This window comes from Erinaceus europaeus, chromosome 14, assembly GCF_950295315.1.
Source record: "Erinaceus europaeus chromosome 14, mEriEur2.1, whole genome shotgun sequence".
Classification (NCBI taxonomy): domain Eukaryota; kingdom Metazoa; phylum Chordata; class Mammalia; order Eulipotyphla; family Erinaceidae; genus Erinaceus; species Erinaceus europaeus.
Window position 1 is genome coordinate 73,959,642 of NC_080175.1, and position 12,615 is coordinate 73,972,256.

General features: G+C 36.7%; 1 protein-coding gene across 1 annotated transcript in view; it reads left to right on the top strand.

Annotated features, from left to right (window-relative positions):
- Nucleotides 1–12,615, top strand: part of KCNMB2 (potassium calcium-activated channel subfamily M regulatory beta subunit 2) — a 283,321-nt gene that overhangs the window by 25,962 nt on the left and 244,744 nt on the right. The gene's annotated exons all lie outside the window — the stretch shown is intronic.

Consider the following 12,615-nt stretch of genomic DNA (forward strand, 5'->3'; position numbering starts at 1 on the left):
ACAAACACCCAGATGACTCCATAAAAAGTATCTTAATTGGTTGGTTTAGGCAGCAAATGTTTGATCTTTTCCTCTATTAATTACCCAAGTATATGTTTATGCTGCTAATTAATTTTGTATATATAGAAGTTGTCGCACATAAACACATTGAATGGTGTTACTTGATATTTTCTTCCTCTGCTAACTAGATCACAATATTTTTATGGTTGAATAAATATATACAAATTCAATGTGACAGCAATTCACATATTTCTAATACTTCAATATGCAGGGGTAGATTTCACCCAATTAGCAAATGATTATGGATAGCCTAACTGCAAAGGTGTTTAGGAAATATTTCCTTTCAAACTAGACCTCTTGTTTTACTTCAGATTATATAGATGTTTTATTTTATTTTATTTTATTTTTCCCCTCTCTGGGGTTATTGCTGGGGCTTGGTGCCTTCACTACGAATCCACTGCTCCTGGAGGTCATTTTTTCCCTTTATTTGTCCTTGTTGTTTATCATTGTTGTTGTTATTGTTGTTGTTGTTCTTACTGCTGTCACTGTTATTAGATAGGATAGAGAGAAATCCAGAGAGGAGGGCAGACAGAGAGGAGGAGAAAAAGATAGACATCTGCAGACCTGCTTCACTGCTTGTAAGACGATCCCCCTTGCAGGTGGGGAGCCAGGGGCTTGAACCGGGATCCTTGAGCCAGTCCTTGTGCTTTGCACCATGTGCTCTTAACCTGCTGCACCACTGCCTGGCCCCCATACAGATGCTTTTTAAGGACATTTTCTTTCCTTGTATTCATTTTCTTTTTCCTAGTAGAAAAACAAAAGGGATTATTTGTATGATGAGGATAAAATAAATCTGAAAAGGGAAGGAAAGAAACAAGACAGAAGGTAGGAGGAGAAAGGAAGAAGGAAAGAAGGAGGGGACAGAGGAAAAGATTTCACAAGTATTAGTCAGTTCGTCTGATTTTATCAGATCACCAAAGAAAATGCTCCAAATCTTTCCTAAATATTTTGTACCATTTTGTTCAAATGTTTTATTCTGAGAGACTGACTGACTAGCAACAAGAGAGGCCATTGGAGATAAGATAATGAGCATCTGAGTACTTGACAACCAATCAAGTACTCTTTGTTTGGAAAATCTATGGTGAATAGGAAACATTGACCCTCCAAGGGAGGGAGATTTCTGTCTGGAGGACACATCCCACAAGAGAAAATAACTCAAATTAAATTGAAAATAAAGTCCAAGTGGAGCAATTGCTATGCCTAAGTCTATCCTTAGGAGTCTTCAAAGTTTGAGTTTGTGGGCAAATAGGCTAGGACACTAAGACGCCCAAGCATAACTCTACCAACTAGCAGTCACTCAGTCTATACCACCCAGGGCTTCCATATCCAAAGCCTAAGTTTTCGTTGTCTAGTTATATTGATGGAATTGGTTTTGCTTTCTAATGTGAAGAGACTTCACTGACATAAAATGACAAAGAACTTACACACTAGCTGACATTTTTGAGAGCTCCATGTGCTAAGTGATTTTTTTTTTTTGCCTTTTAACTGAATCTTTGCAGTAACCCTATGAAATAAGTGCTATTTTTAGCCCCTACGGACACAGAAGCATGACTAAACTTACTTGCTCAAGAAATCAAAACTAGTAAATCACAAATTCAGGTTGCAGAGACAACACTGCTTGTCCTTGAAGTCTGTACCCTCACACAGGCCAACCCTCCACCTCCTGAGAGATAACATTGCATTATTCTGATGTTTCTCAAGGCTTCAAGGCCTATGACAAAATATTAATTCTCAGAGACTAAAAGTCATGGCATATATTGTTTTTGAATCCTCAAAATTGCCAAGGAGAATGTTGCACACACAGTAGGTTCTAAAAGATAATACCTATTGAATTCATAAATAAAAGTTATATTGCCTTATCTTTGGGGCCAGGTGGTGGCACACCTGGTTGAGTGCACAATTCATAATGCACAGGGACCCAGGTTCAGGCCCATGGTCTATACCTGCAGGGGTAAGATTTCACAAATGGTGAAGCAGTGCTGCAGGTGTCTCTCTGTCTCTCTCCCTCTCTATCACCCCCTTTCTTCTTGATTTCTGGTTGTCTGTACCCAATAAATAAAGATTTAAAAAAAAAAGCCTGCGTGGTTTTATCTTCTTGCTGTGCTATGGAATGGAACTGAGTATGAATTCATAAAACGTTAGTCAGAGGGATAATATTATTTGAACAGGAACAAGATAGTATTATGAATAATAGATTTTAATCTATTAAGCACAGAGCTACAGCCACAGTTTAACAGGATAATGCAAGGATTATTATAAAATCTTAAGAGATTACTGAAAGTGTCACATGTTGCCTTTCACTGGCAATAAACACAAACAGTGCAGAGAACTGAGCTTTCTTGTTTGTTTTTGCAACGCAAACTCTGTGGAGTTTATATTCTGGAGTTAGGATAGTTGAATCTAGCACTAGTTCCAAAGCTAAATGACATTGTTACTCACAAAAGAATAATCCCTCTGGGGCTAAATCTCCTCATGGTTGAAAGTTGAGGAGGATAATGCTAGATGGCTTATAAGGGTCTTGTGGCTCTAAAACCCTGTCATTTTATAATGTCACTGAAGTTGTTTCCAGTGTTAGTGTAGCTGGAAGTGTTCCTTTTGTAATAGTTCACCTTTTGGGAAATACTCTGTCAGGAAGTCCAACAGACACTTTATGGGAAAATTCAGTAGGAAATGAAATATAGCAACCTTTTAGCCACAACTGAGATAGAGTGAATGTGAATACAGTGTGTGTGTGTGTGTGTGTGTGTGTGTGTGTGTGTGTGTGTGTGTGTGTGTAGGAAAAGAAAATCACTTGTTTGCTTTGGTGCAGACAAGGTCAAATCAAAATAAAATATCACTTGCTGTACCTGGAATTAGTGACAGTCCATGTATAAATACAGAGTTTCTAGTAACATCAAACATAATACAGTTTTATATATACACATCTAGGAAATACCAGAATTGGTTCTACACTTAACTCTGTCAATTAGTTGTCTCACCTCAGCTAAGTAATGTGACCTTTTTGAATCTGCATGTTTCCAACTGTAGAAGCAAGAGGTGAATTGGATATGTTCCTTCCTCTAAAACAAGTTATCTAATTTTGTGATAGGGGAAATTATACTTTGTAATTGCTTTCCACCACCTATGGGAAGCACTATAGTTCCTTTTGACTGGAGGCCCCACTGCTGGCAGAGGAGATATAATAGAGGCAACCTCAGTAGATGATAGCTATAAGTACAGGCTAGAACCAAACTACTCAGCAGAATGAAGAGAAAGAGACTGAGAAGCTCCAAAGTGGAGCTTCCTGGGAAGGAAATAGGAAGCAGTGTAGTTTAGTGCTAGTGTGGAAAATGGAAGGGTAATGAGAAAACCAGAAGATACCTGAATGATTCAGCAGCATACATAAGAATTTATAGGCAGGACTGGCAGGGGCACACCTAGCTGAGTGCACACATTACTACACACAAGGACCCCAGTTCAAGTTCCTATCTCCCACCTGCAAGGAAGAAGTTTCACAAGCAGGTATGCAAGTGTCTCTTTCTCTCTCCCTTTCCATCTCCCACTCTCCTCTCACTTTCTCTGTCTCTATCTAAAATCAATAAAACTATTATTTAAAAAGTAATTTTGATGGGTAAATCATTTCTCAAATTACATTTGCAGGTATTCGTTCACAGAAATGCTTTTACACATATGGATATATATTGTGTGCAATTGTTTCCACTGCACCATTTTGTGTAATATCAGAAATTTAGAGACAATTTTAAAGCTATTCAGTAACACAGCTTATCTATGTTCAAGAATAGTTTTCATGCAATTAAAGATTGAAGCGGATAAAATTAAATTCGTGGGGGTCAGGCAGTGGCGTACCTGGCTAAGTGCACATGTTACAGTGTGCAAGGACTTAGGATAGAGCCACTGGTCCCCATCTGTAGGGGGGAAAGCTTTGTGAAGCAATGTTTTCACAACGAAGCAATGCAGCTGCAAGTATCTCTCTCTCTCTCCTTTTCTACCACCCCCTTCCCGCTCCATTTCTGGTTGTCTCTATTCAATAAGTAACTAAAAGATAATTTAAAAATATATAAAAAGTTAAATTTGTTAAAATATGTCTAAAAATATTTTGTTTCTTTTTTTTTCAGTTATCTTTATTTACTTACTGGATTGAGACCAGCCAGAAATTGAAAAGGAAAGGGGTGTTACAGAGGGAGAGAAACAGAGACACCTGCAGTACTGCTTCACTACTCGCAAAGCTTTCCCTCTACAGGTGGAGGCTAGGGACTCCAATCCAGGTCCTTGCACCTTGTAACATGGACTCTCAACCAGGGGCACCACCACTGGCCCTAAAAATATTTTCAATATAAAGAGTAAGATACAAAATATATGCAGCAAAATCAAATGTTATCAATAAAATCTGCATATATCTGTATGTATGTGGTAAACAGTCTAGAATAATATATGGCTAGTGTTTAACAGAAGTTATAGCTAGAGATAAGAATAAGACATTTCTACTTTTAACTCTTTATTATTTAGAATATTTTAAATACATGTGTAACATCCCCTTCTAAAAAGACTGAAAGTCAGAATGAGGCCAAAGTTTCCCAAGCAGCTGCTGACAGTCAAGATTTAGCACCATACTTCCTCCAGATTCTATTTCTGAGTTTATAGCTTGGGTGTGCTCCTCTCCAAAAATGAGTATATTCTGTCTAGGGCAGAAGAGGATGCAAAGTAGAACTACCAGAAGAAAAAGGGAAATCTTTCCAAGGAAAATCAATTAAAGCATGGAAAGAGGCCATGGCAGCGAGCATAAATTCATTTCCCTGCCAGAGAATGGACATAGACCTCTGGACATGAAGATTTCTACAAAACCGTGTTGTGTTCTATCAGTTTGTTTTCCCAAAAGGGTGATTCTTCACAGCAGTTCCAACTAGTCTATTAAACCACACTGGCAAATATGATCAGGTTCACGGAGCTGATGAGACCATTTTCACCTCTCCTGATTATTATGCATCTCTATCTCCAGATTTAAACCTTTAACATCTCCTTTGGCTGTTCTTAGATTACACCATGCTGAAAAATAAAGATTTTTTAAAAAAAACACATCCTCACAGCAGGAAGGAAGTTTGAGTCGTTAGAAGGATGACAATATTTTACAAATATCGTTGGTTATAGTTATGTGTGAGGTATATAACACTGAAACAAGACAACCAGGGCACAGTAGAACATGAAACTCAAAAGTATTTCCAAAGTTCCTAGGAGGCAGATAATGGAATATTTTTAAAAATGAATTTTATTTATTTATTTATTTATTTATTTATAAAAAGGAAACACTGACTAAACCATAGGATAAGAGGGGTACAACTCCACACAGTTCCTGCCACCAGAACTCCATATCCCATCCCCTCCCCTGATAGCTTTCCCATTCTCTATCCCTCTGGGAGCATGGACCCAAGGTCATTGTGGGATGCAGAAGGTGGAAGGTCTGGTTTCTGTAATTGCTTCCCCGCTGAACATGGGCGTTGACAGGTCGATCCATACTCCCAGCCTGCCTCTCTCTTTCCCTAGTTGGGCGGAGCTCTGGGGAATCGGAGCTCCAGGACATATTGGTGGGGTTGTCTGTCCAGGGAGGTCTGGTTGGCATCATGGAATTACTTTTTTTTTTTTTTTTTTTGCTGCAAGAACTAATACTGGCAGGGATATATTATATTACCCAAGGACAATTGAACCTTAAAGTTCTTTCCTTTTCTTATGTGTTTTCCCTAAAATATCCAAATAATTCTACCTGGGAATCCTTCCAATAAAAAATATTTCATGTTAACCTTGTTAAAATCTGTTGCAATCTATGAACACTCCCAAGGTACAGTCTCATCCCAGTTTTTTGTTTGTTGGTTGGTTTTGATTATTTAGCAAAAGAAAGAAAATCATGACTGAAATATGAGGGTCAGTGGAGACAGTCACTCTAACAAGCTTGTAGATGTAGATTCAAATATAAAACTTTAGTTTACATCTGGAAACTTACTAATATTTATAAAAATCAAAGTTTCAGTATTTAAACAGGCAGGATCCAGTTATTCTACACAAACTCCATGTGAAAATACATACTTGCACATGCACACACACTAGCATTTCAGCTCAGAGAAAACCAGTGTAGGATATAATATATAGATGGGGTAGATAGTAAAGTGGTTATGCAAAGAGACTGTCATGCCTGAGGCTCTGAAATCCCAGGTTCAGTCCCTCACACCACCATAAACCAGAACTAAGCAGTGTTCTGGTCAATAATAATTATTAATAATAATAATAATGAGGAGGAGAAGTAGAAGAAGGAGGAGGAGGAGAAGAATATAACATACAAATCACAAAATTTCTCCAAAGACAAATAAAAACAAAAAGTATTCTATTTAAATTATCTAACTAAATGCTATAAACCTCCTTCAAGAGATAGTAGTAGAAGCACTATCTCCTTCAAGAAAATGGTAATCTCTACTTTCTATTTTGAATCTAATATCAGAGAAAAGTATTCAGTACTGTAAAAAAAAAAAAACAATCAAACTTACCCTTTGCCTTACACTTAAATAAATTTGGAAAAGCCAAGAAGACCCTCTATGAATGTTCTTGAACTGAGGATATTCAATAAAAATCTTGTTTCCTAAAGGCACATTTACACTGAAAACTTTGAAGGAGTTATCACACAGCTTTGTGTTTCAATGTGCATATTTATATTCTGAAGATCAGCCAAGTAAGGGCTCCATAGGAACAACTATGGAAAAGCATGTTTGTGTTAGCATAATTGAGAAGCACCTTCATTTAAAATAAACTTAAATTTCCTACCTCTTGCAGCTCCAGATACTGAAGATACATGATGAATAATCACATGAATTAATAAGATGTCTTGAAATCTTTCAGCACTTAAAGGAAGTCATTAAATCATTTCCCAACCAACACATCATAACTCTATTGAAGGTGTCCTTACACATCACCTTTCTGGAGTCTTCTCATCTCCATCTTGCTACTTGCCACTGTTTCACTTGAGGTAGAGAAGTCAGTGTAAACACATGCCTAGGTAGCTCACTAAAGCATGATAGCATTTACCACTTAGTGTTATGACATACTTACAATAGCAAGTAATTACAGTGGGTGTTCTGAGAAGTAAATAATAGAAAAAATATGAATGGCAGAACTACTCCAGAAGAAAGAGAGCTATGTGAGGTTATTTTCACTAGTACACAAGCTTCATTTAACCTTTGCAAAGTCCACATTTTATGTATTTAGTTATGATGTAACATTTAAAATAGCAACTGTGGGGCTGGGGAGATAGCATAATGGTCATGCAAAGACTTGATTGAGACTCTGAGGTCCCAGATTCAACTCCTAGTACCACCATAAACCAGAATGAAGGAGTCTCTCTCTCTCTCTCTCTCTCTCTCTCTCTCTCTCTCTCTCTCCCTCCCTGTTTTTCTCATTAAAAATCATAAAACATTTTTAAAATAGTAACTGTGCAGTCATACAAAGCTGAGATCCCAGTTCTATCTTCATGTGGTTTCATGATCTTGGCTAAATTATTTGATTGTTCTGATTCTCAGATTATTTCTTCAGTTACAGAAGTACCTCTATTTAACATATTAAATGTAATTATATAGCACAGGGTTTACCACATGAAGTTCTTTTATTATTAATGTCAATAGTCATTAAATGATAGCTATAATGTTACTGTTAGACATCTTTGAGAAAACATGATGCATTTTTAAAGATTTATTTCAAATACGCTCATATTTAAAAAAACAATGTTTGTCAATTAAGGACAGTTATCTACAAAATTGACTTGTTGAAAGTCTAATCTTCACATGGTCCTATAATGTATATGAGACCTGGCTGATAATATAATAATCACACATAGATTGATAAGGAGCTACGTAATCAGAAGACAGAAAGGGAAAAAAAAGAGTAGTGGCTTTTTCTCTTCTTTATCTGGGATAAAATCAAAGTTTTTAAATCTTAAAAGACTAGTGAGCAATTGTTGAAGTTGGACCAGTTTCATATGTGAGGGTAAGTAACTAAACTAACTTAAAAGTATATTTCTGCTATTTCTTTCATGACATTTCTCTGTTTATCCACTTGAAATGATGAATAAAATGTGAATACCTCCAAATATACATCTATAAATGCTAGCAGTATTTTGAATGTCCACAATACAGAGGGAAAAAATTCTTTTTTTGAAAGAGAACAAAACTTTCCAATGGCATTCATACTATGATCATGGGGATATTCAATCAGCATAATAGTCACAGTATTCCATAGCTCTGAAAGAGGAATGGTAAAAGGAAAATTCAGGATAGGCAGTATCTCTTTGGTATTTTAAATACATTCAAAGACTACATCCTGGTGAAATAAATTCATCTGTACTAACTAGAATTACAGGGGAGTCTTTCAGATTATGATGAGTTGATTCAAAACAATTGAGTCTCTGGGTTATTCAGAACCCTGGTTATAGATGGCAGAAATGTAACTCAAGCACAACAAAGTAAATATGAAATGATTGGCCCAAGTAAGTAAAAATGTCAAGAGTTAACTAACTGGGGCATAGCTAGACATAACTGCTTAAAAATACCCTTTGTTGGATCAGGGAAGAGAGTAGCTCCCTAATATGGGAAATGGGTATAAATATTGTTGACTGGAAACCCCATCTATTTGATGGGATCTGGGGTCCATATTCAGCTTAGAAGCCTATGTGACTTCTGCATCCCTGTAGTTCTGAGCTCACATTCTGTGGTCATAAGTAGGAACGTTCCAAGCTGCCCCAATATCTGGACCCATCTTCCTCAGGTGTAGCATAGACTATGTTGTGCATCCTCCCTTCAGAGGATAGAACATTCTCTATAGTTGTTGATCCAAGTTGAGGGCAAGATCCTATGGGAAGCTACTATCTTCCCTGATCCAGCTTTCTGGTCCTTCTTCCAGCCATGACACCATCTCCCCAAACAATAACTTGGATCCACCTGCATATCAGAGGTCAGGCTCAGGGAAAAAAAAAAAAAAAAAAAACTAGTATAGCTACAGGCCCATTGTAATATAACTAAAATATGACTACTAGCTATCTACAAAATGGAGACACCCCCCCACCTCTTCATCTGCACTGTTCCAGCCTTTAGGTTCATAATCATTCAACAATTTGTTTGGTTTTGTATGTTAACTCTCTTTTCAGCACCAGGTTGCAGATGCTAGCATAATGCCAACCAGACTTCCCTGGACAGACAACCCCACCAATATGTCCTGGAGCCCAGCTTCCCCAGAGACCCACCCAACTAGGGAAAGAGAGAGACAGGCTGGGAGTATGGTCAACGCCCATGTTCCGCGGGGAAGCAATTACAGAAGCCAGACCTTCCACCCTCTGCAACCCACAATGACCTTGGGTTCATACTCCCAGAGGGATAAAGAATAGGAAAGCTATCAGGGGAGGGGACAGGATATGGAGTTCTGGTGGTGGAAATTGTACACCTCTTATCCTATGGTTTATTCAATGTTTCCTTTTTATAAATTTAAAAAAAAACTACAAAAAAAATCAATACCCAAAAGAAAAAAAAAAGTACCCTTTCTTTACATCATCTCCTTTCATTTTGGACTGACTATATCTTCCCAAAGTTTCTGTCCATATGTTAAAAATACATAGCTATCAGTATCTTCAAAATAGACTTTGCCTTCTGAAATAGAATATTACTCACTCTTTAAACACACAAATAATTACTTAGATCAGGTCTCCTAGCAATCTTCATGAATTTTGTTGACTCTGTTCTGATTTTAACCTCCAGTCATAATAGGTAGAACGATAAGGCCCTTCCCTAAAGAAAATATTCAGTTGAACAACAGACATAACAAAAGTTGTTCAAAGTCAAATTACCAGAGAAATGCAAAACAAGACAATGAGAGGCCTTCACACTTGTGAGAATATCATACATTAAAACAGAAACAAGTGCTGGCAAGGATGTAGGGAAAGAGGAACATTTCTACACTGTTTATGGAAATGTAAATTCATACAACTCTGTAGAAAACAATCTGGAGATACTTCAGAACATTAAAAATAAACCCATCTTATGATACTGTGATCCAACAATCCCTCGCATAAGATTTGCCCAAAGAACACAGAACACTCTTCTGTGGAGTGCTATATGCACCTGTGTTCCTAGCAGCACTATCTGTAACAGCCCAAACCTAGAAACAACCCAGATATCCAGGACAACAGATGAATGGCTAAGACAGTTGTGGTGCATATACCCAATGGCATACTACTCAGCTGTAAGAAATGATGAAATAAAATTCCTTTACTTCATCTTGGATGGAACTGGAAAGAGTCATATTAAATGAAATAAACCAGAAAGAGAAGGATGAATACCAGATGATCTCATATAATAGTTGGAACTTAAGGAAAGAAAGAGGAACACAAGGTGAAACTTGGATTGGGAGTCGTATATTGCACCAAAGCAAAGGACTCTGAAGGAGGGCATTGGGGACCCAGTACATGATAATGCACAAGGACTTAAATTGATAGTGGGGGTGATGAACAGCACCTATCACAAGGACATAAGAAATAGTACCTATGTGTCAACAACTATTGTGCAGGCCAGTTGTTCCCTCAATAAAATGCTTTGAGAAGAAAAAACAAACAGAAAGAAAGGAAGAAAGAAAGAAAGAAAAGAAAAGAAAAGAAAAGAAAAGAAAAGAAAAGAAAAGAAAAGAAAAGAAAAGAAAGAAAGAAGAAGAAAGGAAGAGAGAGGGCAAGTTAAGTCATTCTAATTAGCCAGGTTAGATCATGAGACCACTTGTGGGCAATGCCATTTAATTAAAGTTTGACCAGAAACATATGGTGAGGAAAGGAGCCATTGCTAAAAGCATTGTAGTGGAGATGAAAACTGATGTCAGCTGCAGTACCTCAGTATAAATTAATTGCTGTTGACACTTTTCTTGAGCCTACAAAGTATTGTAGCCAGCTGTGAAAATGTCCCAAACCTTTCAGAATTTTCTTGCTCAGGGGAGAAATGTGTTTTCCTCATATGTTATATTGATCATTATAGGTTCTCACAAATTTAAAAGAATAACTTATTTGAAACTATACGGTTACAATTGCATATATGTATATATATGTATGTATATAACTGTATATGTATGCAGTGTATGCATGCAAGTTATAAACTGTAAAGAAAATACATAAATGTAAATATTTAGCGTTGTGGATTTCATTTTCTTTGACATATTAGGAGAGTTAAAAGCATCAGAATTTCTCAAAATTCAGTACTGTTAGGAGAGGATGAAAGCCTTTCTGGTAATAGCCTCGCATCTGTACTTCTTTCAATTTGTATTTTTTTATAGCATGTCTTTTTTTTTTTTTTTGACTCACATAAGAGACTGAAGATAACATATAAAAGTCCCATTACTTGGACTCATAACTCCTGTAGAGCTCGTAATGACATTGCTGTTTCCCTATCCTTGAATGCGAGCATTGTTGTGGGGGATTGGTTTATCACATCTAATCTAATCTGCATTGGCTCTTTCTCCTTTAGATGATGCTTCTCCTAATACCAAGAATAACTTGGCTTGTGGCCAATAAACCTAATATATTTTCAGCCCCTTACAAGTTTTATTACTATCTTGAAATTTTAGACTCACCCATTTTTCTAAAATTTCATTCTAAATTTATCTCTTAATTGTCTCTGTTTTTATGTATTTTCAGTTGTGTTAGGGAATCCCATAATAACCCCTTAAAAGAGGGTCATTTTTATATGTAATTTTTAATTACTCACTGTGCCTGGCCAGCAAAAAAAAAAAGTCTTTAAAAATTAATTTTTGTGTAGTCTGATAAAAAATGGAGAAAATGCAAATATAGTTCAATAAAGAAAAGACTAGAAAATTGTCTCATTAAAATGAACACTAATGCAATAGAAATGCACTATAATTAAAATATTTCCTAGCTTCTCTGGACAGTGACCAATTGTAATGACGCCTTTGTGCTCTAGCTAAAATAAAAGTTGCCTCTGTTAATAGCTCAGCATAACAAAGGCTTTATCCCTTGGCTCTTGTCCATTTGTTGATAGCTATTGTGGAGGGGAAAAAACTTCAACACTTGATTCTGGAGCAAAGAACAGGTGCAAAGAGGAGCAAAAAAATCCAGTTATAATAGCACCAGCCTCTTTACAAGGAAAATACTGGGTAGAGAAACTGTAAATGAAGCAGTTGTTTTATTTTGTTGCTTTTTGCGAGGGAGCACAGAAGCAATGGAATCCATGGAATATGCCAAGACGGGTGGGGAAAAGGGATGTTGACTAAACATATATGTTAGCCTATATGTAACTTAGTTGAGACGTTGGAAAAAAAAGAGTTCTACAGAACTGTATCACCTCATAGTGTAACCAGTCAGCAAACTGGTGAAATGAATATTGTGTTTTTCTCACTCTGCAGATCAGTAAACTAGAATTCAGCCATTAAGTGCTTTTCCCAAGAGAGAAAAATAAACATCTTAAAGATCTTGTTTAATTTCCATAACATTATATCAGCTTCTAGTAGCCTCTATAAATTAGTAAAGTAAATTTAAAA